Here is a 20,623-nt window from a genome sequence, read left to right on the forward strand (position 1 = left end):
CTTTTATTTTTCCATATGAATTTCATGATTGCTTTCTCTATTTCTACAAGAAAAAAAATCTTGTCAAGATTTTGATAGGAGTTGCATTAATCCTATATCAATTTGGGTAAATTGACTTCTTTACTATGTTGAACATTATTTATTTAGATCTTTGATTTCTTTCCTCACTACTGTTTAGTTTTCAGCATAAACTACTGTACATGTGTTGTTAGATTCATACCTAAGTATATTTTTAGTATTGTATTTGTACTTTTGGTATCCATTTATTCACTGCTCATGTATAAAAATACATTTGATTTTTATGTGTTTAACTTGTATCCTGCCACTTTGATGAGCTTATTTATTAGTTCCAGGAGTCTTTTCTTTTTTAAAGGATTATTTGGGGGAGACACTGCAGATCTGTGACCCAGAGCTTCTTGTAGGTGGTAAATCAAAGCTCTTCAATCTGCAATAGAAATGCCCTCCAATACAACAACATTGAAAAAAATGGGACTAAATAGAATAGAAAGAGAAAAAAAGTTGAAGAGGCAGAGACTGAAGAATCTGTGGGGAAAAAATTACTGGACCAACATAAGTGAATGGGAAGGTGGTGTATCTCCTGAAGCAAAAATGATTTACAGATGCTGATAATGCTTAGGAACTTAAAAACATTGATTGCACAGAGTTAAGGGAAACATTTCTTAGTTCTCCAAAAGCTGGTAAAGAAAAAGATGGCACAAAAAGAAGATATCCGGCAATGAATTAGATGTTAGCAAATAAAAGAAAAGAGATGCAGATGAACCAAGAAACCTTGCAAGAAGTCCTGAACCAATAATAGGGGCCACAGACAGCAGAGGAGAACTTATTATTCTCATGAGATAGTTGGAAAGAACCAGAGGAGGTAGGCTTGGTGCTGGCAAAAGAGACATGATAATTGCTTATTATTAAAAGAGGCTAACATAGTATTCCTGCCAGAAGATGAAGCTCAATAATGATTGTATGCTATATATGTATGTGTGAGTGTGTGTGTGTGTGATGTGTGTGATGTGTGATGTGTGTGTGTGATGCCATCATTCTGAGCAAACTAAGAAATAAATCATGTAAGTTAAATTAAAAAATTTCCTGAAGCTATAACACTTAAAATTAAATAGTTGATTCTGTAGTTAATTGGAAAGTTTAAATTGTTTAATTTAAAGCAACCATATCAAAATATATATTTACATCTAGTTATATAAATGCAAAGGTTTATTTATAAAACAATCTCCCACCCAGATGAGGAAGCTAGACAAATACTGCTATGTTTTAATTAGTTTTAAGCAAGACTTAGTTAGGTGGACTTTTAAAGATTTTTCCAGTGAGCATTCCTTTATAAAAAGTTGAACTCTGTGTGCAATTTGACTGAATGGGCATGATTAATGGAATATATAAGACTTGGCTCAGGGAAACCTAGCCAAATGGTCAGAGAGGTTGGCAGTTTAGGACCTGCTGCATAAACAAGTCAACAAACTTCTCTAATCCAAATCATTGACCTGCATTTTTTCCCTTTATCCCAACTCATTCCTTACATGTAGACTCAATATTTCCAATATTTGAGTTTTTAGTATTTGAGCAGAATCCAGGAAAAGTAATTTTTATAGTAATCAAAATGTTATACAACTGTATATGGTTTATTTATTGTAAATACTGGTGAGCAGTGATCAATAAACAGTTTTGTATTCCATTTAAAAAGATTATTTGGGATGTTCTACATCAACAATCATTCTTTCTGTGAATATAGAGAGTTGTAGTTCTTCATTTGTGACCCATATGTCTTTTATTTCTTTTACTTGTCTTATTGCACTGGCTGGAATAGCCAGCACATGTTGAATACGAGTGACAAAAGTATGAAACTTGCATTGCTCTGAATCTTAGGAAGAGAACATCCATTCTTGCCTGGTGAAGTATGATGTTAATTGTAGGTTTCAGGTGTTTCTTATCAAGATAAGGATGTTATCTATTCTTTGCTGAAAGTTTTTTTTTTTAATGTTACAGACGTTTGTGGTAAATGGATGCACAGGTCTGGAGACTATCACACTAAATGAAATAAGCCAATCCCCAAAAAACCAAAGGTCGAATGTTCTCTCTGATATGTGGATGCTAACACACAATGGGGCAGGAGCACAAAGAATAGAAGTTCAGTGGATTGGACAAAGGGCAACAAAGGATTAGGTAGATTTTTAGGTCTAGGAGGATAGGAACAGGACAGTAGAATGAATCTGACATGACTTTCCTATGTACACATATGAATACACCACAGTGAATCTCGACACCATGTACATCCACAAAAATGAGATCCTAATTAGAATAAGATATATTCTGTGCTTGTATAAATGTGTCAAAATCGATTTTACTGTCATGTATAACTAAAAGAACAAATGAAAAAATGTTGCTGTTAACAAATATTGAATTATGTAAAATGCATCCTTGGCATCAATGTATATGATCGTGTGATTTTTTTTCTTTAGTCTGACAAATGGTGGATTACATTTTTTTCTTTTTTTGAGAAAAAAAAGGAAAAAGAAGGTTTATTGCTTTGTTAGCAAAGGAGAAACACAGGGGACTCCTGTTCCAAAGGCTGTGATTCTTCCCATCAGCAGGAACAGGGGGCTTTTAATGAGGTGACTCAAAGGCTACATCCCATGTGTTCTCTGCTGGAGTTGTAATTTACTTGTTAAGTTGGGAGATAGTAATTTCTGAGATCTTCTGGCACCATTTCCAAAGTCTGGGTGACTTCATTCCTATGGTGGGCATGTACTCAAAGGTAGATAGATCTGCCTAAAATGGGAAAGAAAGATAATTCTATTTCCCCTGAGATTAGGGAGGGGGACATTAGGGAGGAGCAGAGGGAGAGGAAGAGAAACATGTCTATTTAAAAAATAAGTTGCAGTGGCAGAGCAGCAAGGGCTACATTCAAAGCATATTTCCCCACTGTCAATGTCCAAATTCCATTTCCATGGAAAAATGGGTGACGAGATCTCCAAGCTGCTTCCAGCTGAAAGAGGGCAAAGTTCTCTATCAGGTGGGGCATGAACACTTAAAGGTAAGAGTATTCAGCACCAGAGCAGTCCAGAGGTCCACAGTGGCAGATGGCAGGTAACTGGACAAGGATCACATAGGGCAGGGATCATGCAAGACAACAGTAAACAAGACAGCCAATCATTATTTTTTTTGTAAACAATTAGCACAAAAGCAATTGGTATTTCAGCCTGGTCTCTGAAAACCATAAAAACAGTAACTCATAATGATATCAGTGGAAAACAGATCAAGTTTATTAATGTAGGCATTTAGGTAGATTTTTAGGTCTATGAGATAAGGCTCAAATTAACTCAGGATGAATTTGCAACTCTAGAGTCCTTCATGTTCATCATTATTAGACACTCCCACCCAAGAACCCTTCCTCTATAGCCTCCAGCTTTACTTACTTTTGGTAGGGCTGACACAAGTGTACATCTTAAGTTACATTAAAAAAAAAACAAAAATAAAAACATTGTTTTCCTTTTAAATGTCCGTGTAGGACTGGGCTTAGGCTGTACTCTCCTGCCAGGTATTTAGGACCAAGTTGGTCAAAACTGGCATTTTTCCTATCTACTCTCAAGAGTCAGCTGAGATTCCTCAGAGATCACTATTGGGGATGTTTGTGAAACCTCCTGACTCATTTAGCTTTCCTTTACCAGTGGTGCCATCTGCCAGGATGGGTCAGGGTCAGGCTGACCATATGTGGCTTCTCTTGCAAGCATCAGGGACATTTCCCTCTCCAATGACTCTCCCTTTGCAGAATGTGCACTGGTTGGCTTCTTGTTCTCTAGGGTCCTTTCCATCTCCCTGATCAGCAGATAGGGTGACTCAGCTGAGTTGCAGAGTCCAGAGAGGGATTCCATCATTCTCTGGGTCCCAGCTGACCTTAGAGGGTAAGGACCAAAATATTGGCTGCTCTTTCCATGGCCCTTTTACTTCTTTGACTTTGGTTTCCAAGTTTTTGGTTTTAAACACCCAGCAGGCCAGTTTCCCAGTTTTAAAGTAATAGTTACAGTAGTAGTTACAGCATACAGTAGTTAAAGTAGTTATAGATAACTTCAGTATCTATAATTTTACAGTTACCCCTTTCACTTTATTGGGTCAGTATCAGGACTAGAAATCAGCATCATATCCTATCTGTATGTCTTATTATCCCAAATGAACACAAGTTGTTTTACTAGACGCAGTGCCTCTGCTAAGCACAAACAGGCAACGGTAGTAAAATTTATAAGAAAAATACAAAATTAAAGTAACAGAGCAAAAAAAAGTTTATGTAATAGTTATGAACCAAGAAAATGATTTTTATGATCTTAAACCTTTAATTAGTTATGTATTATATTCCCTGTTTATTTGATCTTTTGAACACAACTCTAATTGAGCTCAGTTCTAGCATATTTTGGAGCCATTCTAACATGGCATAAAGTGGGAGGCAGAGTCTTATCTCAGGTAAGGCAGGGCTCTTGACAAGTAACACAATACAACATTACATCTAAATTTTATTACATTGATTTTTGAGTACTGAAGCAGACTTGAATCCCTGAAATAATACCAATTTTGTCATGGCAAATAATTTTAAAAAAATATTTTGCAGGATTATGCTTGCTAATGAAAGCATTCCCTCTAAAAAATGGAACAAGACAGGGATGCCCTCTTTCACCACTTCTATTCAACATAGTCCTTGAAACTCTAGCCAGAACAATTAGACAGATGAAAGAAATTAAAGAGATACAAAGAGTTATTCTTTTGGAAAAGAATAACTCAAACTACTACTATTTGCTGATGACATGGTCTATGTTTAGAAGATTCAAAAAATTATACCAGAAAACTTCTAAAGCCAATAAATGAATTCAGCAAAATAGCAGGATATAAAATCAATACCCATAAATCAAATGCATTTCTATACATCAGTGATGATTCCACTGAAAGAGAAATTAGGAAAACTACCCCATTCACAATAGCCAAAAACAGAAACAAAAACAAAAAACTTGTGAATCTAACAAAAGAGGTGAAAGACCTCTACAATGGAAACTACAGAGCACTAAAGAAAGACACTGAAGAAGACCTTAGAAGATTAAAAGATCTCTCATTCTCTTAAATGGGCAGAATTAATATTGTCAAAATGACCATACTATCAAAAGCGCTATACAGGTTTAATGCAATCCATATTAAAGTTCCAATGACATTCTTCACGGAAATAGAAAAAGCAGTCATGAAATTCACTTGGAAAAATAAAAGACCCAGAATAGCCAAAGCAATACTTAGGATTTTCATGTGTATTTCATTATAGATTTTGACCTGTAATTTTCTTTTTCTGTTCTGTTTTGTTTTTGCCCTTTGTCAGAATTTGGGCAATCCTAGCATTGTAGAGTGAATTGGAAAGCGTTAACCCCTCTTTTATTTCTGGAGAAGATAATTTATTTCTCTTTCACTATTTCATGAGTTAAAATTTTCATTCATTGCTTCTTTGAGTACTTTTTCAGCCCTGCCCAATTTCTTCTCTCATTTTGGGACATGAATGTTAGATTTTGTTATAGTTCCCTTGGTCCCTGGGGCCCTGTTCATTTATTTTTCATTCTATTTTTCCCTATGTAATTCTATAGTTTATCTTATATTGATCTGTCTTTCCATTTACTAGTGTTCCTTTCATACTGCTATTAAGACTATCCACTGATTGTTTTTAATTTCAATTATTGTAATTTTCAGTTCTAAAATTTCATTTGGTTCTTTTTTCATGTGTTTATTTCTTAGCCAAAATTTTCCATTTTTCCCCCTAGGTTTTATTTTATTTTATTTATTGGTTCCAATTCATTATACATGACAGTAGATTGCATGTTGACATATTGTACACAAATGGAGCACAACTTCTAATTCCTCTGGCTATACATGGTGCAAAGTCACTCCACTAGTGTAATCACACATGTATTTAGGGTAATAGTGTCTGTCCTCATTCTACCATCCTTCCCATCCCTGCAGCCTCACCCCTCCTCTCACTCCCCTCTACACAAACCAAAGTTCCTTCATTCTTCCTTATCCCCCCACCCCACTATGGATCAGCATCCACTTATCAGAGAAAACATTTGGCTTTTGGTTTTTTGAGATTGGCTGGTTTCTTAGCATGATATTCTCTAGTTCCATCCATTTACCTATAAATGCCACAATTTCATTCTTCTTTAAGGCTGAGTAATATTCCATTGTATATCTATACCACATTTTTTAATCCATTCATCTGTTGAAGGGCACATAGGTTGGTTTCATAGTTTAGCTATTGTGAATTGAACTGCTATGAACATTGATGTGGCTGCATCACTGTAGTATGCTGATTTTAAGTTCTTTGGGTATAAACTGAAAATGGTATAGCTGGGTCAAATGGTAGTTCCATTCTGTTTTATGAAACATCTCCATACTGCTCTCCATAGTGGTTGCACCAATTTGCAGTCCCACCAGCAATGTATGAGTGTGACTTTCCCCCCACATCCTTGTCAACATTTATTGTTGCTTGTATTCTTAATAACTGCCATTCTGACTGGAGTGAGATGGAATCTCAGTGTAGTCTTCATGTGAATTTCTCTAACTGCTGGAGATATTGAACATTTTTTTTGGTATATTTTTTGACCATTTGTATTTCTGTGACATGTCTTTTCATTTCCTTAGCCCATTTATTGATTGCTTTTTTTTTTGATGTTAAGTTTTTTTGAGTTCTTTATATGTTGGATGATGTTTTGACAAGCTTGCACACAGGAGAAGTCCCTCATATCCTGACACTCTACGGAGGCTATATTGCAGTGGTCACTACTCAGAAAGAGAAAGAGGAAGGAACTCCTGGGAAGAGGGCAGAGAGGACTCATATAGCTAGGTGGTCTTTTGGGGAGTCTCTGGTTTGGAGAACTGTGAAGGGTAGCACTGGCTTGAGGACTTTATTTCTGCTAAGGGTTTATCTTATCTATACCTAGTATATTCTCGTAGTGTGCAAAGTAGACAGGATGCAACTGGCTGAGAGGCTAATTTGAGCTGTTAAAACAATAGGATTTGCAAACGTATAAGTTTGAAAATACTGAACTTTTGAGCTAATGAACCTCAGCCTGCTGTCAAGAAGTAAACAATCTAGGGGTCATATAGAAAGACCATCTTTGTTTCACTTATATAACCCTGTTGGGTGGTGACGAAACTCCTGAAATTCCGCTAAGTCTCCTCTAACACCATAGATGACATCATGGATGCTAAGTTCTCCAGCTAGTTTTTCTTCTTCTTTTTTTAAATACTTTTCAAAGTCTTCTCATTTTTATTATATATATAATATATGGACTTTATAGTCATACTTAGAGCAATAGGGAAAAATCTCATCAAGTCCATCTTTTTGAAGTGGAAGTTCCTGGCTGTTCCTTGAATTATCAAGTAATAATTTATTGTATGGAAATGCCACATTATTTTTTTACCTATTTACATTTGATGTGTATTTGGGCAGTTGCTGGCTTTTCTGCTATTGTTAGTAAAGTTGCTATGAACACTCACCTGAAAAGATTCAATTATGCTTTGTACAAACAAAGAGTCTCTCTTCCTCTTTTGAACATGAAGAGATATAAAATTTTAGCAAACATTGGAAGACAATTCTAATGTATTCAGCCAATCCAATTCAGACACAATCTTCTTTGAATCATCTATTTTAAAACTAAGTTGTCAAATCAACCATCTTGACCAATATTTGCAAAAATAATAATAAGAAGAAGGACAGAGAAAGAACACACATGCGCGCGTGCACACACACACACAATGTAATGTGTAATAAGAAAGAAAAAACATGCACAGCTGCTATAGTCCATGTTTCTATAACTGGTCACCAGGCTATAGCTGATATTTATTTATAACTTCTTTCTTTTACTATCCATGTTTCCTTTGCCCTTAGGAAAACTAAGCTGCTACGTGTTCTTTCTCTGGTGGAGAGAAACCTTCATTCCTGAAGGTCCTGAATCTTTGGTGATTACTGTTGTTGTTGTTAGTCTTTCCATTAACTTTCACTGTTGGACATAAAACTGTTAAATGGTGGTCTACAACAGAGGTGCCTGTGTTTTAGACATAATCTTCTTTGTCACTGAGTGACAGGAGCCTGATTTCCCCCACATACTCAAGCTCACTGATTCTACAGGATGTGGTTATTCCACATTTTTTTTCAGTGATTTGAGGAAAAACCAAATGACCATGTGACTTGTCTCAACTTCCAATTCCATGTGTTGTGGGGCAGACTGCTCGGAATACATACTAAGTCCATTTTGTCTAAATTGGAGAGTCTTTATTTAGCTGGTTGGCTGCTGACTGTCCCCTGCAGGAACCATAAGTGTCTCTGCAAGGAACAACTCTGAGCCTGAGCATTTCGGGGTCTTTAAAGGCAAAAACCACATCCGGGTTGACCTAGCTACAAGCAAGCAGGTACAGAAGCTGGACTGGGCAGTCAGCGAGACCAAGTAATGGGTACCTTGGTATTTCTCATGGGACTTTCCAGGTTGACATAGCAGCAGGCAAGCAGAAGGGAAGTGGATCAAAATGACCCTAGTTGAATACAAGTTAGAGAATGGTTACTAACATCTAGACAATCAATCTCTGACAGGGTATGTTGTTCAAGAAAAATAGGAACCAAAGAGAATAATTTTACATTGTATAAGAATTGCCATTTTGGGTTGCCAAGTATGCTGTGCTAGGTAACTTATTAGTGGGTACAGAGGTGGGGCTTTCCCACAGGAGAAGCATTTCTTATATGATATGGAGTCTCAGGGTAAAATGGAGTCTGTTTGGTCATTGCCCATATAGCCTGGCCCTTAACAAATGAAACCATTATTCAGTAGTGGAAGTATTCCTGTGCTCTGGGTGATGAAGATCTTTCACACCTGCAAAATTCAGAGTTGTAGGAACAGGAATGAAAACTTATGCTACTGTATTTTAGGTATAGTAGTGAAAAGAGCCAATCTCCCTTCCACCCTTGGATTTCTGAATCAATGTATTCTGGCCGAGGAGGAAAGAGCACCATATGTTAGTCTCCAATGCACACTGTATACTGCATCCTGTGACAGAGCCCCACCCTTTCATGGTGTTGTCTGCCATCTGCTCCTGGAACTAAAATTTTCAGCAGACCACTCCATCCTTCTATCAGTCCTACTGTTTTAGAGAGATGGAGCTTGCAGTACCATGGACGTCAGCCCACAGATACACTTCTTTTGCTATGAAATGAGTTTCTTGATCAGAGATAATAAGTGTAGGATGGCTTGATGTTGATATGGCATTTTGCAATTCCATGGGTGGCAGTACCCAAAGAAGCACAGTTAGAGAAGAAAAATTCAACTCCAAAATATATACCTAATCCAGTGAGTTTCCTTTTCCATGATGAAATGGATGCAATACAATCAGCTTGCTAGTAGGTGGCTGGCTAGTCCACCTAGGGGACTGTACCATATCAAGGAATCATGGCTGGACTTTGTTATTGGCCTTTAGACCCTTGGCAACAGTAATAGCTAATAGTAATAGCCTTGGTAAGGGGAGGCCCTTATTGTTGAGACCATGTAAAGCTGTCCTCTCTGCCACCATGGCCACTTCATAACGCTCTATGATAAAACATTAGGGTGATTGGTATCCCCAAAACATTGCATCTTGAACATGTTTTGAAGAATATCCTCTGCAGTTGATATTCTTTATTGGGTCGTCACACGGAACAGAACTATTTTTCCATCCTGTGCCATTCATAGAGGTTCATTCTCATAACTTTTGCAAAATTTGAAAAGTTTTTTGGTCATTATTTCTGCAAAAATTTTTGGAACCAATCTCTTTCTCTTCTAATTTTGGTACTCCAATGTCACAAACATCAGAACTTTTGGTATTGTTGATATATTCCTGAGGCTATATCCATTCTCTAAATGTCTAATCTTCTTTGATTGTATCAAATAATTTCTATTGATGTATTCAAGTTTGCTGATTCTTTCTTCTTTATCTCCATTTCATTGAGCCTGTTCAGTGAATTTTTAATTTTACATCTTCATATTTTCTTTTTTTTTAGTTGTAAAATTTATACCTTGAAATGGTTTTTATTTTTCTGCTGAGAATGTCAACATATCTATTGATTTTAAGAGTGTTTACCTTGACTTCATGGAACATGGTCACGATAGCTTTTTAAAGTATTGATTATTCCAATATCTGGATCATCTCACAGTTGGCTTTTAAGGAATATATTTTCCGCTGAGAATTGGTCACATGATCCTGGATCTTTTTTTATCATATCCTGGACATTTTGAAAAATATGTTATAAATATTCAAGTCTCATTAAATTTTCTGGAGAATGTTGATGTTAGTAGTGGCCAATCAACCTGATTAGGTTTAAAGTGCAAGTTGTCTCTTGCCATTTGCAGGCAGTGGTTCCCAGGTAAGTCGAGCTTGCAAAGCCTTTATTATGTTGTTTTTGAATCTGTTCCATGCACGTGCCACTCGGAGACGTGGGCAGTGGATACTAGTGCAGTTCAGATGTCAAAGTCTCTGTTATCCTGCATTGAATTGGTGCTGAGGGGTGATGTTGGAACTTGTGGCCAAAGTAAGGGATCACTGTCTCCACTTTAGGATTTTTCCATATTATTTACCTCCCAGGGACCTCTTCCCTAGGGCTTCTGCTCTGATTTTCTCTCAGTATTTTCAGATCCCTGTCTGCTGCATAGCTCTGCAGTGGTTCACTGTTGGGTCAAAATGAGAAAATAAAAGAGAAAAAAAATATATTAGGGAACTCACTTCTTGAAATGGATCAGTGTTTTTTTTTTTTGTTAGATTTGCCTCCTTTTCCTAATCTGTCTACAGTGGTTAATTTTTTAGAGTATACACATATTTTCTTTTTTGTATTTTGCCTCACTTTTCATTTATGAGCAGTAGGAGGGAGGGTTGAGGTGGGCTTACTCCGTTTGGGCTGGCCCTAGATTTCCTTGGCAGGACATGCCTTTAGAGATGTTGCCAGGGCATTGGAGTACGATGCCTGACAGCTGAGTGGCTTCATTCATGTCCCCGAGTAGTGAACTAGAGAATAAATCATGCTGGTGACTGAGAACCGGAGTTGAATGTGCCATGGAGAAATAGAAGGCCTGGATTTCTATGAAAAAGGGCTCAAAGTGATTTCCTCTCTGATCCATGAGCAAATTACTTATTGTTTCTGGAACTTACCATGGCGTGCTATTTGCTCCCAGATACTTTGGAAATATGAGCCTTTTGCCTAATATATGATGTCTGCTGGGGTGCATGTGGCATTTGGTGCTAGTGGTAGGAGAGTGATGTTATTAGTCTTATATAAGTTTTTTTAGTTGAGTTCCTGAGTGGGATTTGAATCCCCTGACATAGCCAGATAATGATTTTTCTTTCTTATGAGAATAGCATTAATAGTTAAAGACTCCCTGTTCTTAAGTAGGATAGGCCAATACCACTGCACCCTGGCTGAGAAAGTTTGCTACATAATCGAACTGGAGAGGGAGTTAAAATCCCTTGGTTTAGCAATTCTGTTTATTTAATCTTTTGATATGTATGTAGTGTCTATCAAAAGGAGTTTGATTTGGCTTTTGCTACAAACTTAGAATTTTTGCTCTCCTGGGCTGGGGATGTGGCTCAAGTGGTAGCTCGCTCGCCTGGCATGCGTGCGGCCCGGGTTCGATCCTCAGCACCACATACAATCAAAGATGTTGTGTCCACCGAAAACTAAAAAATAAATATTAAAAAAGTTCTCTCTCTCTTAAAAAAATTTTTAGAATTAGAAACTCCAGACAGTAATAAATAAATTAGAGGCATTTGTTTCTTTGATGCCCAAATAAGGCAAAAGGAAATTGTAACTGAAGTTTGCTTTGAACCCATGTTTTGCCCAGCCAAAGTGATATAGAAGGTCACTACATTCAATTTTCTTCCCCTTGTCCTGAGAGTTTGCTTGGGCCGAAGGGGATTAAGCTATAAATTGCAGGCAACTCCTTTGCCACTGGCTTCTGTCACTGAGAGAGGAAGTCAGATCTGGGGTCAAGGATTTTTAGATCAGGGAACATTCTGTGATTTAGGGAAACATTTGGGTAGAATGCAGGTAATAGTAAGACATTCCTCAAATTTTGCATTTGCACAAATTAAACAACAAAAAAAAACATGTGAAACCCTTTGGCCAGTTTCTATTACCTATGAACACTTTCATTTTATCCTAATTTAAAGTAATCGAAGTACCATTTAGTCCAGGGAGAGGGGTGGCCCCAGAGTTGGTGGACCATAGAGCATTGGACACATCTGTTTGAACCTCATGAACATCTCATTCCCACCTGGGGGTCTCTCTCAAGGTAACTACTTCTTGCTGTAATCCGTGATGAGATCTTGAATTTAAAGAAGAGCCATAATGAGTGTTTGGAGGAGGAAGTCTAGGGAAAGCTATATTCATGTTTTTTTTTTTTTTTTTTTTAACCAAGCAGCTTATTATTTAGGGTCCCACACAGCATGGCTGAAGCCATTTGTCACAGTGACATCTATAGATTACCTCGCACCCTATCCCCCAAGGATCAGAGTGCCAACTGAAGCACCAGTACTGGGAGGGGGCTTCTTGCAGTGGTCTAGGGTAGAAACAATCAGAGACCAGTGTCTAAGTCAAAATCAAAATCAATGCCAAGAACATGGCATGGAGTGTGGGGAAGAAAAGGGGTCCCCACTGAAAAATGGCGAGCCAGGCAGAGTGTGGTTCAGGGATGAAGTGGGAGGTCTTGGGTGGTTTCTGGTGTTGGTGAACTTCAAGTTCACATTGATAGATTAGCGGGGAGTGGGATGTGATGGGCATGGGGGACAGACATATAGGTATGTTAGTTGTCCCTAAATGCACAGGGTGTGGGCAGCCACTGTTGAAGAGGTCTTGTTAGAGCTTGGATTCGGAATGTGCCCCAAAGGCTCACGTGTTGAAGGCTTGGTCTCCAGTGCAGCGATGTTCAGAAGTGGGCTTTTGAGAAATAATTGGATCATGAGGGCATCAGTCTCATCAATGGATTAAACCACAGATGGATTCATAGCTGAATGGATTATTGGAAGGTGGCAGAAAAAGTGGGTCTCTGGGGGTGTGGCCTTGGGGACTATATAGTGTCCTCAGCCTTTCCTCTCTTCCTCTGCTTCCTGGATGTCATGACGTGGGCAGCTTTCCTCCATCACAGCCTTTTGCCAATGACCTTTCTGCCTCACCACAGGCCCCAAAGTGCTGCAGTCAGCTGACCACGGACTGAAACGTCAAAATAAATCTTTGTTTTTTTCAATTTATTTTTTGTCAGGTATTTTGTCACAGCAATGAAAAGGTGACAAACACAGGTCTCTGTGGCACTTATTTTTTTTTCTTTGATCACAGTATAGCCACAGAATCAGTGATAAAAAAGATTTTTAAACTTTTAAAAATTGCTGTAAGTATTATTTTGTGAGAACATTAAATGTGCCAAACAATCAAAACAAAACGACAAATAAAATTTTGGAAAGCACACGAGAGAATTGAGAAAAGAAATAAAAATGTATCAGTCATCATACTTCCCAGTGGTAACTACAGTTGAGGCCCTACTGTGTGCTCCGTGCTGTGCTAAGCATTGTTATGTCTGGCAGGAACAAGACAAGATTTTTGTCCTCTCTTGCTGACATGCTGCCAAAGTTTAAGGGTTAAGGCTCTCATGACCAATCATGTCACCTCCAGCTTTCTTGCATTGTCTCACACTTGAGTCTTTTGGGGACACCTCACATCTACACCATAACAGCATGAAGCCAGAATTTTACCTCAACCCGTATTGCTTGAAGTCTTTGGTATTTTCAAGTAACTATACTGCTTTCCCCGGAGCTTTGAGCTATAGTGATGTGTTTGGATCAATGCTCTGGGTGGGTACCTGGCAGCAGTGTGGGGTGCAGCTTTGGAGTAGGCAATGTGTTTACAATCATCTCAGCTGGGTGAGACTTACACTGCCTACCGGGACTTTGAAGGGTGACCTTATATTTCAACCAGGTGAGCCATCAGGTGAACCCTGCTGACCAGGTGGACTGTACCAGCCAGGTGAGCCACACCATCTGGAGCCCGGAGCGCCTGCTGTAGTGTTGACTGGACGCGCCTTTTCCCCCTCGGAGCTGTACCCTCTTAATGGTCCCACAGTATTTTGTCAACGTCTTTGGCATGTTTCATCATGCGAAGCATCTGATACCATTTAGACAAAAGACCTGGGAGAGCAAAGCCCAGAGCAGTCCAATTAGACGAAGATGCTCTGCTTCTCATGCAAATCTAAGGAGACCCATTTTTAAGTCAATGTCATTACAGTCACTCAGTGGGGGAGCATAATTTTCCGAGTGTCATCTGTGCTAAAACCTTATTATGATGATGGGTGTAAGGAAATATCCGTGAGATGTGCACATCCGAGGATAACGAGTACCTCAAACCACGACATGTCCAGTGAACTGTTTAATTGGAAAGGGTTTTATTGGAGATGCAGGCTGCCCTCCCGGCTCTCCAGCTAGGAGGGGACATTATGGAATGTCAGTCATCAACGGTCCCCACAACGCTCCCCACAACCCAATGGTGGAATGAAATCATATAAATGCAAATTATGCTGTAATTAAAGAGGAAAGAGGCAAGAAGCACAAACATTTAGCTGAGTATGCCTTCAGAGCCCACCCCTGCCTCTGAGAGTCCAGTGGGCACTAAGGGTTTGCTTTGAAATCATGCTCTTATGCTCTTGATGGGGCAGGAGGCTGGGGTTGCAGGGATGGGCTTGAGGGAGCTGGTGTGACGTCATTGCTCATGAGGTCACTCTGGGTGTCAGGCTGGTGGGGGTCAGATCTCACCCAGGGGAAGGGAGGCTCCCAGGCACCCACTGTTTCTCCTCACCACTGTTTGTTATCACATTGCAGGGACCCAGCACTGGAGTGTGATGGAGTGTATGATACTGAGATGGTTTTTATTGCCAGTCATCCCAGATAGTAATTTAATTTTGAAAACAGTTCTAAGTTCCAAAATAAAATAAATACTACCAAAATAAAATTAAAATAAAATTTAAAAAATAAATATAAAAATAAAATAAAAAATAGCATATGTGACAGGGAAGACTTTTCCACCTCTAGCCCCGGTCAGACTTCTCTGAACCCCAACACCAACCACAAGAAGCATTGTTAGTGTTCTCAGTGTCTTTTTGGGGTGTCTTTGTGCTCACACGATGCATATTAACATACACTCTAGTTTCCTCCATTTTTACGTCTCAGGTGACATACTTGCTGCTATACCTTGCTTTTACTTCTGCTCTGTGCATCTTGAAGCCCTTTCCACACCTGTTTATAGGAATATCCAGATCCTCATTACAGCTGCTTGGTGCTCCATGGACGACCCAAACTTCATTGATGCTCTGTTTTAGTCAGCTTTTTTGTGCTGTGACTACAAGACCTGATCAGAACAATTTTAGAGGAGGAAAAGTTTATTTGAGGGCTCATGGTTTTAGGGGCCTTAGTCCACAGAAGGCTGGCTCCATTCCTCAGGGCCCAAGGTGAGGTTGAACATCATGGCGGAAGAGTGTGGCGGAGGGAAGCTGCTCACGTGATGATCAGGAAGCAGAAAGAGACTCCACTCTTCAGATACAAATATATACCCCAAGCCATGCCCCAATTCCCACCTCCTCCAGCCCACCTACCACTTGGGTTACCACTCAGTTAATTGCTGTCAGGGCATTAATTCACTGATTAAGTTAAGGCTTCCACAACCAATCATTTCTCCTCTGAACCTTCTTGCATGGTCTCATGTGAGCTTTAGGGCGACATCTAAACTATAACACGCTCTGTTCATGGAAATGTGATGAGTTCTCAGTATTTGGCTGCTACAAACACATGGCATCCATCACCCTGTCTGCTTCCCCTGCTGGATTCTGAGTTCCCTGAGGGCTACATTCACTTTGGTATTCATAGGACCTAAAACAGCTCCTAAAATATGGTAGACGCTCCGTAAATGGAATTCAGTCAATTGAACTCAAAGAATTCCATAAAGGCAGCCACGTGAACTTGGCATCAGCCTGGCTGTAGACTGAGTAGATGGGCACCTGGGTGGAGTGACCCGGGAGACCTGGGAAGACAGCCTCCCTCAACTCCAAATCTTTGATATGCCTTCAGCTTTCTTCCTTCACTATTGCTAAATAGCAAATGTTCCACTCCTAGTGCATCATTTACCTCCCAGCGTGGGTCTTTGGGCTTCCCTCTCTGGCCACGTGGCACATTCTGATCCTTGGGATTGCTACGAGACAGAAGTCTGAGGATCCCAAGGGGCAGACACCAACAATCTGCTTTGGTGGCTCATAACCACTCACACTCATGCTGCCCAGTTAGTGGGGGACCCAGAGAAGTGACTCGGACTCATACAGCCCAGACTCCACTCCCAGCTCTGCCACTTAGTAGTGGTGATATTGTCACTTAATCTTTGTCTCATCATATCCTTGTCTGTAAAATACAGGTACTTAACCTCACACCTGGTATCTTAGTCCATTGACTCCTGGAACAAAATAGCATAGATGGATAAAACAGCATCACGTTACTCTGCACAGTTGTGGAGGTTGGGAAGTCTAAGTCTAGGGCACATTCATTGAATGGTGAAGGCCTGTCTTCTCCCTTTAACCTCCCATGGGGAACAGCTCTCTGGGGTCTTCTTTATAATGCCACTCATCTCATTCATCATTGATTTGTCACCTTTCAAAGGCCCTTTCTCTTAATACTGTCACCTTGGGGTTTAAGATTCAACATGAAATCTGGGGGACTCATACAAAATTCAGATCACCGCACCCACCTCATAGTGTCATTGAAAAGATCAGTGAGTTACCTGTGAAGCCCATAGAACAGGGCTGGTGTGCAGTAAGTGCTATGTATGGGTTTGCCATCGGTCTTCAGGGTGGGTGACAGAGTGGGTGCCTGGTATCTTCTGGATCTCTGCTAGCACACGGGGACAGCCATAGGTTAAGTCAAAGCAGGGAAGGTTGGCCCTGTTCTTATTACTTTCCCGGGGTAGAAATTCTGGATCACCAGTGAGATGCAATTGAAACGCTGCTACCTCATTTGGGGAACTTTGCATGTGACATCTAATCGTGACTGTCTTATTGCATTTAAAACACTGGGAAGGGTACTTCCCCCACCTTGGTATTATATGATAAAAACATTAAAACACAAACAAGTGTGCTTTCCCGACACAGAGGGACCACTTGCATAAATTTTGTCTACATCAAATCCTTCTTTCCTGATGCATTTGCAGTATGTGCCTCCTGGGAGTGAACATACATATCCTTGAGTTTTGTGCAAGAGAAATAAAGCCTGTTGATTCTGTCCATTTACAAGTTGAAAGAAAACCTTTGACATGGTGACACGATATCCTCTCAGTGCTCCCCAAGTGCCCATGCTTAGTGCTATAAATAGAACTACAACATTTTTCAGAATTACGTGTACCTGGCTGGTCTTCCAGGACTCGACATGTAGCACAAGGTGTTTGAACAGAGGAGAGGGCTGTTGGATAGACTGTACTAACAGGAGCCATCTCAGGCCCATGCAGATTCCTAGGCCCCGCCCCAGAGAATTCGTCCATAGATCTGGGTTTGGGTCTGTGAGTCTGTCATTTCTACAGCTCTGGCATTCTGACGAACATTTGCAGAATGGCTAAAAGCTTCCGTCTGGTCAAACTTGGGTTTGAGTTTCAGTACTTTCGTATATTAGTTTTATGACATTGGACAAGTAACTTCACTTGTCTAAACTGGATTCATATCAGCTAAACAGGGATTATAACTGTGTGCACCTCCAAGGGTTTTTGTGAGTTTAAATGAGAAAATGGATGGGAAGTGATCAGTGTACCCCAGCCACGCAAGACCTCCTGCAAATAGCAACCCATTCAATCCCCAGGATGACTCAAGGGATAGGCCTCATTATTTAATCCTCATTTGGAAGATGAGAAAACTGATGTTAAGAAGAAAACAGGTTAAGAAGCCAGGCAAGGTCACATGGCCTATAAGTGGCCAAGCCAGATCTTCAGATCCAGGCAGTTCCTGTAGCAGTGACCCACGACAGGCCAGGGACCACCAGTGTTGGGAGGGAATGGAGTGAGACATGGGGGTACATGCTTTGCATCTGAATCAACCCTTTTCCTATAATGAATTGGGAGTTTTTAGTTAGCTTTGTCAATGCTGTGACTAAAAGACCCAATCACAACAACTGTAGAGGAGGAAGTTTATTTGAGGGCTCACAGTTTCAGAGGTATCTGTCCATTGATAGCCAAGCCCATTCCTTGGGGCTCCAGGTGAGGCTGAACATCATGGCGGAAGAGTGTGGCAGAGGGAAGCAGCTCGCATGGTGATCAGGAAGCAGAGAGAGACTCCACTCTCCAGATACAAATATATACCCCATAGCCACGCCCCCAATGAACCACTTCCTCCAGCCGCACCCCACCTGCCTCCAGCTACCACTCAAGTTAATCCCATCATGGATTAGTTCACTGACTAGGTGAAGGTTATTACCCAATCATTTCGCCTCTAAACCTCCTTGCATTGTCTCAGACGTGAGCTTTTGGGGGACACCTCACATCCAAACCATAACCAGGAGTCTGAATGAGAACCTTTTATATTATGTAATATATTGGGATTAGAGAGTTTTCTTCAAAAAAGTGAAAGAGATAAATTTAGCAGTAGAAGAAACACAGAGAGCCAATTGATTGAGGCCAGTGATACAGTTCATCTTAAAAGAAGTAAAATGATTGCATCACAGACTCCAGAGAGGCTCTGAGGGGAGGGTGGCCTGAGCAGTTGGCGTCCTGAGGACAACTGGCTTCTCAGGAAAGGACCGTCCCACCATTATTTGGGCCCTGGGGTTTCTGGGGAGGTGTAAGCCACACATTGATCAGCTCAACCTGAGAACTTTCTCCTAAGACAGATTCCAGAAAGTTTTCTTGACAGAGGGAAAGAAAAGATGGGAAAGGTTGTGTACTACATATTTCAGAAAATATTAGGGTGGAGAGTTTTGCCTTGTACTGGAATGGCGAAAGATGAAAACGACTTCCATCTCACTGTGAAAAAGAAATTTCTGGATAAGCCTCAGAATCATACATATCTTTAAATTCATCTCAAAAAGCCTAAGGTGCAAAGAAATAGAAAAAAAATATTTAAATGGCAGAGAAATCCGTTCTTTCCAGGTGGGCAAGGGATCGAGGAAACTTTCCTCTCTGGGGCCAGTGAGGGGCATTATGGGAAAGAAGTGAGCCCAGGGTCTTGGCTGGGGTGAGGAGAACTGTCACAGTTTTTAATCTATCTATCTACCTATCTATCTATTTTTATTTGTTGTTTTTAGGGCTTATTTATTTATTTATTGGTACTGGGGATTGAACTCGGGGGCACTCAACCACTGAGCCACAGCCCCAGCCCTATTTTGTATTTTATTTAGAGACAGGGTCTCACTGAGTTGCTCAGAGCCTCACCGTGTTGAGTCTGGCTTTGTACTGGAGATCCTCCTGCCTCAACCTCCAGAGCCTCCGGGATTATAGGCATGTGCCACCGCACCTGGCGAAAGCAGGGCATATTTTGACGTATTGTACATACATGGAGTGCAACCCATTCCAATTTTGATCCCATTCTTGTGGTAGTATATGATGTGGAGTTACACTGGTCATCTATTCATAAATGAGCATAGAAAAGTTATGTCCAAGTCATTCCACTGTCTTTCTTATTCATATCCTCCTCCCTTCCGCCATACCCTTTTGTCTAATCCAATGAACTTCTTTTTAAAAAATATTTTAAATGTTTTTTTTTTAGTTGTTGATGGACCTTTATTTTATTTATGTATTTATTTGTGGTGCTGAGAATCAAATCAAACCCAGTGCCTCACACATGCCAGGGCAGCACTCTACCTCTGAGCCACAACCCCAGTCCTAATCCAATGAACTTCTATTTTTCTCTTTCCACCCTCCTTGTTGTGTGTTAGCATCCACATATCAGAGAGAACATTCAGCCTTTATTTTTTTTTTGGAACTGGTTTATTTCACTTAGCAAGATAACCTCCAGTTCCATCCACTTATCAGCAAATGCCATAATTTCATTCTTTTTATTCCATTGTGTGTAAGTACCACATTTTCTTTATCCATTCAGTTATTGAAGGGCACTTAGGTTGGTTCCATAGCTTAGCTATTGTGAATTGTGCTGCTACAAACATTGATGTGGTGGCATCATTGTAGTATGATGATTTTATGTCCTTTCGGTATAAACCAAGGAGTGGGATAGCTGGGTCAAATGGTAACTCCATTCCAAGTTTTCTAAGAAATCTCCATACTGCTTTTCAGAGTGGTTGCACCAATTTGCAGTGGCACCAGCAATGTATGAGTGTACCTTTTCCCCCACATCCTCGCCAACACTTACTGTTACTTGTGTTCTTGATAACTGCCATTCGGATTGGAGTGAGACGAAATCTCAGCATAGTTTTTATTTGCATTTCTCTAATTGCTAGTGATGTTGAACATTTTTTCATATATTTTTCGACCATTTGTATTTCTTCTTCTGTGACATGTCTATTTAGTTCCTCTGCCCATTTATTGATTGGGTTACTTATTTTTTTG

General features: G+C 40.0%; 1 pseudogene; it reads left to right on the forward strand.

The window, feature by feature from the left end:
* Positions 1-456: 456 nt before the first annotated feature.
* On the forward strand, positions 457-999 carry LOC139706673 (chromobox protein homolog 3 pseudogene; annotated as a pseudogene).
* Positions 1,000-20,623: the final 19,624 nt, after the last annotated feature.

The sequence above is a fragment of the Marmota flaviventris genome, chromosome 8 (assembly GCF_047511675.1).
Source record: "Marmota flaviventris isolate mMarFla1 chromosome 8, mMarFla1.hap1, whole genome shotgun sequence".
NCBI lineage: Eukaryota > Metazoa > Chordata > Mammalia > Rodentia > Sciuridae > Marmota > Marmota flaviventris.